Source organism: Procambarus clarkii, chromosome 49 (genome assembly GCF_040958095.1).
Source record: "Procambarus clarkii isolate CNS0578487 chromosome 49, FALCON_Pclarkii_2.0, whole genome shotgun sequence".
NCBI classification, from domain to species: domain Eukaryota; kingdom Metazoa; phylum Arthropoda; class Malacostraca; order Decapoda; family Cambaridae; genus Procambarus; species Procambarus clarkii.
Genome location: NC_091198.1, coordinates 26,590,408 through 26,603,339, shown reverse-complemented (window position 1 = coordinate 26,603,339; position 12,932 = coordinate 26,590,408). Strand labels below are relative to the sequence as shown.

At 41.7% G+C, this 12,932-nt stretch overlaps 1 protein-coding gene across 1 annotated transcript in view; it reads right to left on the bottom strand.

Moving 5' to 3' along the window:
* LOC138351234 (serine-rich adhesin for platelets-like) overlaps positions 1 to 12,673 on the bottom strand; it is a 17,191-nt gene extending 4,518 nt beyond the window's left edge. Inside the window, exon 1 of the mRNA XM_069302868.1 lies at positions 12,149 to 12,673. The gene's annotated coding sequence lies outside the window, so the exon portion shown is untranslated. The remainder of the gene's footprint in view (positions 1 to 12,148) is intronic.
* Positions 12,674 to 12,932: the final 259 nt, after the last annotated feature.

Below are 12,932 nucleotides of genomic sequence, written 5' to 3'. Positions count from 1 at the left end.
GTATGTACAAGACGCCTTAATCCACTTGACCATCACGACCGGACATAATGAGGTGATAGCCGAGGCTATTTGAACCACCCCACCGCCGGCACTCGGATAGTAATCTTGGGCATAGCATTTTACCAAATCACCTCATTTAAAATGCTATGCCCAAGATTACTATCCGAGTGCCGGCGGTGGGGTGGTTCAAATAGCCTCGGCTATCACCTCATTATGTCCGGTCGTGATGGTCAAGTGGATTAAGGCGTCTTGTACATACCAGTTGCGTGGCATCTGGGAGTATGGGTTCGAGTCACTTCTGGGGTGTGAGTTTTCAGTTGCATATTGTCCTGGGGACCATTCAGGCTTGTTCGCATTTGTGTTCCTCACGTGTGCCCCAAAGAATGAGGTGATTTGGTAAAATGCTATGCCCAAGATTACTATCCGAGTGCCGGCGGTGGGGTGGTTCAAATAGCCTCGGCTATCACCTCATTATGTCCGGTCGTGATGGTCAAGTGGATTAAGGCGTCTTGTACATACCAGTTGCGTGGCATCTGGGAGTATGGGTTCGAGTCACTTCTGGGGTGTGAGTTTTCAGTTGCATATTGTCCTGGGGACCATTCAGGCTTGTTCGCATTTGTGTTCCTCACGTGTGCCCCAAAGAATGAGGTGATTTGGTAAAATGCTATGCCCAAGATTACTATCCGAGTGCCGGCGGTGGGGTGGTTCAAATAGCCTCGGCTATCACCTCATTATGTCCGGTCGTGATGGTCAAGTGGATTAAGGCGTCTTGTACATACCAGTTGCGTGGCATCTGGGAGTATGGGTTCGAGTCACTTCTGGGGTGTGAGTTTTCAGTTGCATATTGTCCTGGGGACCATTCAGGCTTGTTCGCATTTGTGTTCCTCACGTGTGCCCCAAAGAATGAGGTGATTTGGTAAAATGCTATGCCCAAGATTACTATCCGAGTGCCGGCGATGGGGTGGTTCAAATAGCCTCGGCTATCACCTCATTATGTCCGGTCGTGATGGTCAAGTGGATTAAGGCGTCTTGTACATACCAGTTGCGTGGCATCTGGGAGTATGGGTTCGAGTCACTTCTGGGGTGTGAGTTTTCAGTTGCATATTGTCCTGGGGACCATTCAGGCTTGTTCGCATTTGTGTTCCTCACGTGTGCCCCAAAGAATGAGGTGATTTGGTAAAATGCTATGCCCAAGATTACTATCCGAGTGCCGGCGGTGGGGTGGTTCAAATAGCCTCGGCTATCACCTCATTATGTCCGGTCGTGATGGTCAAGTGGATTAAGGCGTCTTGTAAATACCAGTTGCGTGGCATCTGGGAGTATGGGTTCGAGTCACTTCTGGGGTGTGAGTTTTCAGTTGCATATTGTCCTGGGGACCATTCAGGCTTGTTCGCATTTGTGTTCCTCACATGTGCCCCAAAGAATGAGGTGATTTGGTAAAATGCTATGCCCAAGATTACTATCCGAGTGCCGGCGGTGGGGTGGTTCAAATAGCCTCGGCTATCACCTCATTATGTCCGGTCGTGATGGTCAAGTGGATTAAGGCGTCTTGTACATACCAGTTGCGTGGCATCTGGGAGTATGGGTTCGAGTCACTTCTGGGGTGTGAGTTTTCAGTTGCATATTGTCCTGGGGACCATTCAGGCTTGTTCTCATATATATATATATATATATATATATATATATATATATATATATATATATATATATATATATATATATATATATATATATATATATTATTAAATATGACCGAAAAAGTAAGATTAATAATTCTAACACGAATTTTCTCAATCTTTCGTACATTACGCTTCACTGTTGGAGGTAAATCAAAAATCACTTCTCCAAAATTCATTTTTATTTCTAGTCTGACGCGACACGGGCGCGTTTCGTAAAACTTATTACATTTTCAAAGACTTCACAAATACACAACTGATCAGAACTTACGTATCTCTGATTTTATATCTACATTTGAGTGAGGTGGGAGGGGTGATGTGGCATTAACACAAGACAGAACAAGAGGGGATATTAATAGGGTATTAAAAGTATCAACACAAGACAGAACAGAAACACTGGGTATTGAATAGAAGTGTTTGTAGAAAGCCTATTGGTCCATATTTTTTGATGCTTCTATATTGGAGCGGAGTCTTGAGGTGGGTAGAATATAGTTGTGCAATAATTGGCTGTTGATTGCTGGTGTTGACTTCTTGATGTGTAGTGCCTCGCAAACGTCAAGCCGCCTGCTATCGCTGTATCTATCGATGATTTCTGTGTTGTTTACTAGGATTTCTCTGGCGATGGTTTGGTTATGGGAAGAGATTATATGTTCCTTAATGGAGCCCTGTTGCTTATGCATCGTTAAACGCCTAGAAAGAGATGTTGTCTTGCCTATATACTGGGTTTTTTGGAGCTTACAGTCCCCAAGTGGGCATTTGAAGGCATAGACGACGTTAGTCTCTTTTAAAGCGTTCTGTTTTGTGTCTGGAGAGTTTCTCATGAGTAGGCTGGCCGTTTTTCTGGTTTTATAGTAAATCGTCAGTTGTATCCTCTGATTTTTGTCTGTAGGGATAACGTTTCTATTAACAATATCTTTCAGGACCCTTTCCTCCGTTTTATGAGCTGTGGAAAAGAAGTTCCTGTAAAATAGTCTAATAGGGGGTATAGGTGTTGTGTTAGTTGTCTCTTCAGAGGTTGCATGGCTTTTCACTTTCCTTCTTATGATGTCTTCGATGAAACCATTGGAGAAGCCGTTATTGACTAGGACCTGCCTTACCCTACAGAGTTCTTCGTCGACTTGCTTCCATTCTGAGCTGTGGCTGAGAGCACGGTCGACGTATGCGTTAACAACACTCCTCTTGTACCTGTCAGGGCAGTCGCTGTTGGCATTTAGGCACATTCCTATGTTTGTTTCCTTAGTGTAGACTGCAGTGTGGAAACCTCCGCCCTTTTCCATGACTGTTACATCTAGAAAAGGCAGCTTCCCATCCTTTTCCGTCTCGTAAGTGAAACGCAGCACGGAACTCTGCTCAAATGCCTCCTTCAGCTCCTGCAGGTGTCTGACATCAGGTACCTGTGTAAAAATGTCGTCAACATACCTGCAGTATATGGCCGGTTTCAAGTTCATGTCGACTAAGACTTTTTGCTCGATGGTACCCATGTAGAAGTTTGCAAACAGGACACCTAGGGGAGAACCCATGGCGACCCCATCTACTTGCTTATACATGTGCCCATCCGGGCTCAAGAAGGGTGCCTCTTTAGTACAAGCTTGGAGTAGTTTCCTCAGAATACTTTCTGGCATGTCAAGAGGAGTACAGGCTGGATCACGATACACTCTGTCGGCTATCATTCCGATTGTCTCGTCCACAGGTACGTTGGTAAACAGCGATTCTACGTCCAACGAGGCTCTTATCCCTGTGGCCCGTGTGCCCCGCAGTAAGTCCACAAATTCCTTTGGAGACTTCAGGCTGAAGGCGCAAGGAACATAAGGAGTCAGCAGGCCGTTGAGTCGCTTCGCCAGTCTGTACGTGGGTGTGGGTATCTGGCTAATGATTGGCCGAAGTGGGTTTCCAGGCTTGTGCGTCTTGACATTTCCATACGCATATCCAGGTTTATATTCCCCAATGATCTTTGGCAGGTGGAGTCCGGATTTCTTGGCGTTTGTGAAGTCTTTGAAAATGTAATAAGTTTTACGAAACGCGCTCGTGTCGCGTCAGACTAGAAATAAAAATGAATTTTGGAGAAGTGATTTTTGATTTACCTCCAACAGTGAAGCGTAATGTACGAAAGATTGAGAAAATTCGTACATTCGTATTCGTAAAAGAGAAGAGACAACTAACACAACACCTATACCCCCTATTAGACTATTTTACAGGAACTTCTTTTCCACAGCTCATAAAACGGAGGAAAGGGTCCTGAAAGATATTGTTAATAGAAACGTTATCCCTACAGACAAAAATCAGAGGATACAACTGACGATTTACTATAAAACCAGAAAAACGGCCAGCCTACTCATGAGAAACTCTCCAGACACAAAACAGAACGCTTTAAAAGAGACTAACGTCGTCTATGCCTTCAAATGCCCACTTGGGGACTGTAAGCTCCAAAAAACCCAGTATATAGGCAAGACAACAACATCTCTTTCTAGGCGTTTAACGATGCATAAGCAACAGGGTTCCATTAAGGAACATATAATCTCTTCCCATAACCAAACCATCGCCAGAGAAATCCTAGTAAACAACACAGAAATCATCGATAGATACAGCGATAGCAGGCGGCTTGACGTTTGCGAGGCACTACACATCAAGAAGTCAACACCAGCAATCAACAGCCAATTATTGCACAACTATATTCTACCCACCTCAAGACTCCGCTCCAATATAGAAGCATCAAGAAATATGGACCAATAGGCTTTCTACAAACACTTCTATTCAATACCCATTGTTTCTGTTCTGTCTTGTGTTGATACTTTTAATACCCTATTAATATCCTGTTCTGTCTTGTGTTAATGCCACATCACCCTTCCCACCTCACTCAAATGTAGATATAATATCAGAGAGACGTAAGTTCTAATCAGTTGTGTATTTGTGAAGTCTTTGAAAATGTAATAAGTTTTACGAAACGCGCCCGTGTCGCGTCAGACTAGAAATAAAAATGAATTTTGGAGAAGTGATTTTTGATTTACCTCCAACAGTGAAGCGTAATGTACGAAAGATTGAGAAAATTCGTGTTAGAATTATTAATCTTACTTTTTCGGTCATATTTAATAATATATGTCTACAGGAAAGACTGCTACCAAAATATACTAATATATATATATATATATATTTATATATATATATTTATTTATATATATATATATATATATATATATATATATATTATATATATATATATATTATATATATATTGTGACGATAATCTCCTTCAAGAGATTGAGCCTGCTCTTCCCTTCATAATTACGTCTTCACAATTATATAAAAAGACTATGGAAGAAATGTCCAACAACGACAACAAACACCAGCAAGGCTTGCCAGGGTGAGCAGAAACGTATGCAACCAGCCACCTGTTCGAACTCCAACCACCAAACTACCCGTTGATCGCTACGACTCCGCTGATTGGTCGCCGGTCTGGCTGCACCTGCCTCGCCCCCCCCCCAATACTACCTGATGTCTGGGGTCGCCCCAACATCAGTCCTCAGAATGTTCCGTGCTTTCGTAGCCAGCACTCCTCCCAGCTAGACGTTAGCGTGTACTGAGAGAGGTGGTGGCTTTAAGCCAATATTCCAGCACCTCCCACTTAACTTTTGTGTTGCACTTCTTGTTATTTTGCCTTAACGTAACTTTTCATTTTGTCATTTAAGTATTCTTATTATTTTGATTCATTGATTTTATTATACATATTTGTTTGTGCATTATTTTCATGTTTTGATTTATTTAACGTAATTAAAATTTCATTGTTAAAGTTTACTTGTGTTTTGTGTGTCTTCTCCTTACCTTACCACAGACGAAGTTCCAGTTTTTCTATTTTTTTTTATAACTATGTGACGAGGCCATACCCCTAGCCTTAAACAGCCGAACACCAACGCGTTACCGTCACAAGTTTTATGGGGGCCTGTCCTAGGAGCCTCACTCAGGTACTGGTGCTAAGTGGTAATTTATGGTAAGCGTATTTAACTCTGTTAACGTAGCTTTACTATTTTTCATTCAATTTCATTTTTTATAAGGTGCGGTGTATTGTGCATTACGAGAGTAACATATAGTGAAGGTGAGACAACTTTGGATTACGTGGTGACTGTAGGCCGCAGTCATACTCTTAATTGGTCATCTCTCCCTCCTTGTTATTACTCGTATTTACCATCTATGTCCCTTGAATATTTCTCATTCTGACAGATCATCATATTGGTACCCTGGTACTGTGGTCTGCCCCGGGTCAAGAGTACCCAATCTTCTGCAATCTGACTGTAGGAGGACAAAGAGGGCCATAGTTCCTCTAGCTCGAACTTTAGTTGCTGAATTGGGACCTCAGCAGCAGTTCTCGTCACCAGTTGACACCTCGCACCCCTACACGTCAGTCAGAGATGATGATACATACAACGGTAGGGAATTAGCTTATTTTTTCAGAGCACAAAAGTTCGCTAATTCTGTAAGTATCATATTAAATTCAGTAGGAAAAACTTGCTTTATGTCCTATAGAGACTTGGCAAGGTATGCCTACATCCTTGGACTACCAATTTTACTTTTGAAGCATTTAACTGTTTCAGTTGTTTTCGAAACTTTTGTTTCATTTGTTAGTAGGATTTTCTTGCCCTTATTCTCTTACATGAGTACCGGGTACAAGATTTCCTGCGCCCTTGATTTAATTTAATCATTTAATATCTTTCACTTAACGTTAATTGTTAAAGATCACACAGGATAGGTGCCAGTTGCCACGTTGTCCTGTTTCTGACATTTCATTATTGAACATTCGTGTACCTTTATTTGCTAATTTCACCATGTTTCGTCTCCAAGCTTTCCGTGCAAATCCAGCAGGTGAAATAGGGACTTTAAGTCGTGCCAAGAGGACTGAATTACAAACTCTTGCACATGAGTATCAACTAGAAGTTCCCTACCAAGCCAACAAAAATGACCTACACAACCTGTTGCTGGATTACTATTTAGAGCAAGGTAAGATAGACTCTGAAACTCATGAAACTTACTATATTGCAGATAAACCTGACTTGGCAACGCTGAAACTCAAACTAGAACTGGCAAAGATTGAAGAACGAACAGCTGCCATACGGAGGGAAGAACAAGAACGCGAGGTCGCATTACTCCGTGAACGTGAACGAGTACAGCTTGAAGCACTCCAGGAGCGGGAACGCGTACAGCTTGAAACCAAACAACGCGAGTTGGAAATGCAACGTGAACATGACAAGCAACAAGCAACTCTGGCTCTAGAGTGTCGTCAACGTGAAATCGCCTTGGAAACTTCCCACTTCACTCAACGCCAACAAGCTACTGCCAATCTTCCCGTCAGTTTTAATATATCACATGCAAGTAAGTTAATGCCATCCTTTGTAGAAGCAGAAGTTGATGTTTTTTTCACCACCTTTGAAACCCTTGCTAATCAACTCAGTTGGCCTGTCAACCAATGGGCCACACTTCTCAGAGTCCATCTTACAGGTAGAGCTGCAGTCACACTCAGTACTTTGGCGTCTGAGAATGACTACTACACTCTGAAACAAGCAGTGTTGGACGCCTACCTCCTCTCTACTGAAAGTTATAGAAGGAAATTCCGTGACCACCTGAAGGCAAGTACCACTACCTTCCTCGAGTTTGCTAACACGAAACGGAGGTATTTCATGAAATGGCTGGAAGCAGCACATGTCTCTACTTTTGCAGAACTCGTCAACCTGATGCTTGTTGAAGAATTCTTGAGACGTGTGCCACCTCCTGTCCGCCTCTACTTAGCAGATAAAGAAGAAACCGACTACCTGAAGTGTGCTAAGTCGGCTGACACTTACAGCCTCATCCACCGGCTGACACCTGAACCATCCTCCAGTAAGAAGTCGTGGTACAGTTACGAGAAGGTGAGCCCCGATCAAGCTGGTTCACAACTGTACTGCAAATATTGTAGACTCTATGGACATACCATAGACAAGTGTGGTAAGTCTCAATACAAGGGAACCACTGACCAACAACGACCCAAACCAACTCCTCCTAAGTCCGGTAAGCCTGTGATGAATGTTGGTGTTGATGTTAATGATCTTTCTCTTTTCAGTAACCACCTGTATACTGGAACTGTCTCTGCCAACGGTTCAAATCCGGAGGGACGTTTCAAATTGAAGATCTTGAGGGACACAGCGGCTCTACAATCAATCATCTTGAAGTCGGCTGTGCCCAACATAGTCTACACCGGGGAAACAGTCTTCATCACTGACCTCACTGCTACCACTCCATACCCTCTCGCCAGAGTCCACCTGGATTGTCCCTACGTGAACGGGGAAGTCCAAGTCGCCGTCAGGGAAAAGCCTTTTCCCATGCCTGGAGTGCAACTTCTCCTAGGCAACGACTTGGCAGAAGACCTGCAACCGACCAACCTGATCGTCATGGACAAACCCCAGGTGTGTAACTCTGTGCCAAGTAACCCTATTCTTGAGTATGTTCCAGCAGAGGTTCAAGAGAGTGATGAAGTTTTTCCTCCGGTTCTCGTGACCACCCGTGCACAAGCCGCACGTCCACAGCCAGCTGACTCTACTGCTACCGCTGTCCCTCAAGACCCTCAGAAACTACCCCCGCATCTGACCAAGTTGGAGTTCCGTAAGTTGCAGAGGGAAGATCTTACTTTAACACCATTGTTTTTCCAGGCTGAGACTCAACCCGACAGTATTCCTGGGTTCTTCCTAGAGAACGACTTGCTCTACCGCAGATATAGACCCAGTAAACTGAAGGAGGAGGACGATTGGGCCAACACCGAACAACTTGTGATTCCCACCAGCCTGCGGCCCACTATTCTACACCTGGCCCATGGAGCATTCTCCCACTACGGCTTCAACAAGACTTACCATGGGATTCGCCAAGACTACTACTGGCCAGGTATGGTAAATAACGTCAAACAGTACGTAAAACAGTGTCATACATGTCAGATGGCAGGCAAACCGAACGTCTCCATTCCCAGAGCACCACTGATTCCCATACAGGTGCCTGCGGAACCTTTCCACAGACTCATAATAGACTGTGTTGGTCCTTTACCTCGGACCAGTTCAGGTAACGCCTACATCCTAACCATCCTGTGTCCTACCACCAGATTTCCCATAGCAGTTCCAGTGAAGAACATCACGGCTGCTACGGTTATCAAACATCTATTGAAGATCTTCACTCAATACGGATTTCCCAGGGAGATTCAAAGTGACTGTGGCACCAACTTCACCAGTGATCTCTTCAAAAGGACACTGGAGGAGTTCAACATCAAACAGGTATTGTCCAGCCCCTATCATCCTGCTTCACAGGGTTCTCTTGAACGTAGTCATCAGACCATCAAAGCACTCTTGAAAAAGTTTTGTAGTGAAACCTCAAAGGATTGGGATAAGCAGATTGACCTAATAATGTGTATTTTCAGAAGTCTCCCCAATGAGTCCCTAGGAGTATCTCCTTATGAGATGCTCTACGGCCGTAAGTGCCGTACTCCCCTTAAGGCTTTCAAAGACTCTCTCAGAGATGCCACCTTCAGTGAGCATCAGAATGTGCCCCAGTTTCTTCAAAACCTTCAACACATTCTAGAGAGAGTCCACCGCTTTGCTCATGATAATCTATTGAAAGCCCAGGTGAGAATGAAGACTCATTACGACCAGACCAGCAAAGTAAGAAAATTCAAGCCGGGAGACTTCGTCCTTGCTTATTTCCCTATCCCAGGTTCACCTTTACAAAACAGATTTTCAGGACCCTACTGCGTCAAAGAGTGCAGGAATAATAATAATTATGTGATAGAGACTCCAGATAGGCGGCGGAAGACCCAGCTGTGCCACGTCAACCTCCTGAAGCAATATAATGGTACTCCTCCCACTGTCTTGATAAACTATTCTACTTTCACAGAACCCTACATCCACAGTGAGACCATCCCGGCTTCTTCTCCCGAAAGCACTGACAAGGAGTCGGCGCTTTCTAATTCCAAAATCCTTAATGATCTTCCCAAATGCTTTCAGGATAATACTCGTGCTCCTATGCCCTCTTCTAATTCCACTCTCACCTCGTCAGATAAGCCCTTCATCCTCCATGTCGACGCCAATGGTACCGACGTGGGTGGTGTCGTGATGCAGCAACGAGGCGAGAAGAATACACCTGTCAGCGACTACTGCTACAAGGATCTACGGAACAATTGGCAAGGAGCTACTCTTCCTCATCCTGAAGCTTCAGCACTTCACTCCACACCTGAAAAGTGCTCGGTCCACCATCAATACGGACCACACCACCCTACACCTCCTGCAGCACGCCCACTTCTCATCTCAACGTCTTCTACTATGGGCTTGCTACCTGCAGAAATTCAACCTGGAGACACGCTATACCAAGAGTCTGACAACATCTTAGCCCATGATCTCTCCAGAGTTTATGAAGTAGAAGCAACTCCATCCATTACTCCACCACATAACGACGTACTTCTTCCAGAACCGCAGGCTTCGGGGGAGAGTTGTGACGATAATCTCCTTCAAGAGATTGAGCCTGCTCTTCCCTTCATAATTACGTCTTCACAATTATATAAAAAGACTATGGAAGAAATGTCCAACAACGACAACAAACACCAGCAAGGCTTGCCAGGGTGAGCAGAAACGTATGCAACCAGCCACCTGTTCGAACTCCAACCACCAAACTACCCGTTGATCGCTACGACTCCGCTGATTGGTCGCCGGTCTGGCTGCACCTGCCTCGCCCCCCCCCAATACTACCTGATGTCTGGGGTCGCCCCAACATCAGTCCTCAGAATGTTCCGTGCTTTCGTAGCCAGCACTCCTCCCAGCTAGACGTTAGCGTGTACTGAGAGAGGTGGTGGCTTTAAGCCAATATTCCAGCACCTCCCACTTAACTTTTGTGTTGCACTTCTTGTTATTTTGCCTTAACGTAACTTTTCATTTTGTCATTTAAGTATTCTTATTATTTTGATTCATTGATTTTATTATACATATTTGTTTGTGCATTATTTTCATGTTTTGATTTATTTAACGTAATTAAAATTTCATTGTTAAAGTTTACTTGTGTTTTGTGTGTCTTCTCCTTACCTTACCACAGACGAAGTTCCAGTTTTTCTATTTTTTTTTATAACTATGTGACGAGGCCATACCCCTAGCCTTAAACAGCCGAACACCAACGCGTTACCGTCACAATATATATATATATATCAACTTTAGAACACTTTCCCACCAGGAGACTCGAACCCTAGCCAGCACAGAAGCCTTCCAGCAACTGGCATAACAGGTACGCCTTAACCCTCTCCACCACCTGCTCAGACCCTTAAAAGAGATGGTAATTTCGGAGTATTTAAATACCACAAAGATCACCACCTCCCAAGAGCACTAGAGCAAGTGAGGGGTCATTTAGACGTTAATTTCATCAAGTCCCTGTTAATATGGGAAGACACAGTGTCTATGCTTAAGGCACAACTCTCCTAAACACGAGAGTCAAGTATACAACTTTAGAACACTTTCCCACCAGGAGACTCGAACCCTAGCCATGTTATGGAATGTGGAACAGGAGAACATAGACCCCACACAACCTATACATTATGTGAGAAATCTTTAAAGAATTCTGATAAAGAAGAGATCTAGGGGTGGTTCTAGATAGAAAACTATCACCTGAGTTGCTGGAAGGCTTCTGTGCTGGCTAGGGTTCGAGTCTCCTGGTGGGAAAGTGTTCTAAAGTTGTATACTTGACTCTCGTGTTTAGGAGAGTTGTGCCTTATATATATATATATATATATATATATATATATATATATATATATATATATATATATATATATATATATATATGTATGTATGTATGTATGTATGTATGTGTATATATATATATATATATATATATATATATATATATATATATATATATATATATATATATATATATATATATATATATATATGTGTCGTACCTAGTAGCCAGAACGCACTTCTCAGCCTACTATGCAAGGCCCGATTTGCCTAATAAGCCAAGTTTTCATGAATTAATTGTTTTTCGACTACCTAACCTAACCTAACATTTTCGGCTACCTAACCTAACCTATAAAGATAGGTTAGGTTAGGTAGGGTTGGTTAGGTTCGGTCATATATCTACGTTAATTTTAACTCCAATAAAAAAAAATTGACCTCATACATAATGAAATGGGTATCTTTATCATTTCATAAGAAAAAAATTAGAGAAAATATATTAATCCAGGAAAACTTGGCTTATTAGGCAAATCAGGCCTTGCATAGTAGGCTGAGAAGTGCGTTCTGGCTACTAGGTACAACAAATATATATATATATATATATATATATATATATATATATATATATATATATATATATATATATATATATATTATATATATATATATATATATATATATATATATATATATATATATATATAAATCGGACAATTAGTAAAAAAAAAAAAAAAAAAAAAAATTAAATTATTTTACCTTGTACCTAGATCCACCAGGCCTGTTTGGTGCATGTTTCAGTACTTCAGAAATCTGGAAGGTCACATCCTCCTCCTCAACTTGTGGATGTGCGTTGATAGATGATTCTGTAAAATTAAGTTATTTATATAATAATAAATTCAGTATAACAATAATATTCTGTAAAATTAAAAGTAATTTATACATCAGATAAAACTCTCCAGAGATGGTGATACACAACATATAAAGGACAAGTTTCAGAACAAAATATGCATTTAGGAATAAGGTTTTGTACATGTAGGTAGCACATGAGAAAATAAGTGGAAGGTGATCAAGTTTATATTAACATGTTAATGGCTTTGTTAAGGCTTTGCAAGAATGAAAAAATATTAATAATATAATATCACCTACCAATTAACTGTACATCATTTATAAGTCAATTATTTGCATTATTATTATTCAATACTAATGATATAAAAATGCATTTTGTAATCTACTATTTATGCAAGTATTAAGCACAGGATCATGAAATAAACTGCAAAATACTGTAATGGATAAACCAATTAAGTTTACATTTTCCTATAGCTAAGTCAGTCAGTTCTATTAGCAGCAGAGAACAATTATGCCCAACCTCTATTAAATGAAACAATCTTAAGAGCAAGTGATAGAAATATAATCATTTATGCTTGGGAAAATATTATGGAATGGTTCCAAATATGAAAAATATTAAGTTTTTTGGTTAAAATTTTTTAACTTAAAATTTAAATTTTTAAGTGAATTTTAAACTTTAAAAAAATTATTTAGT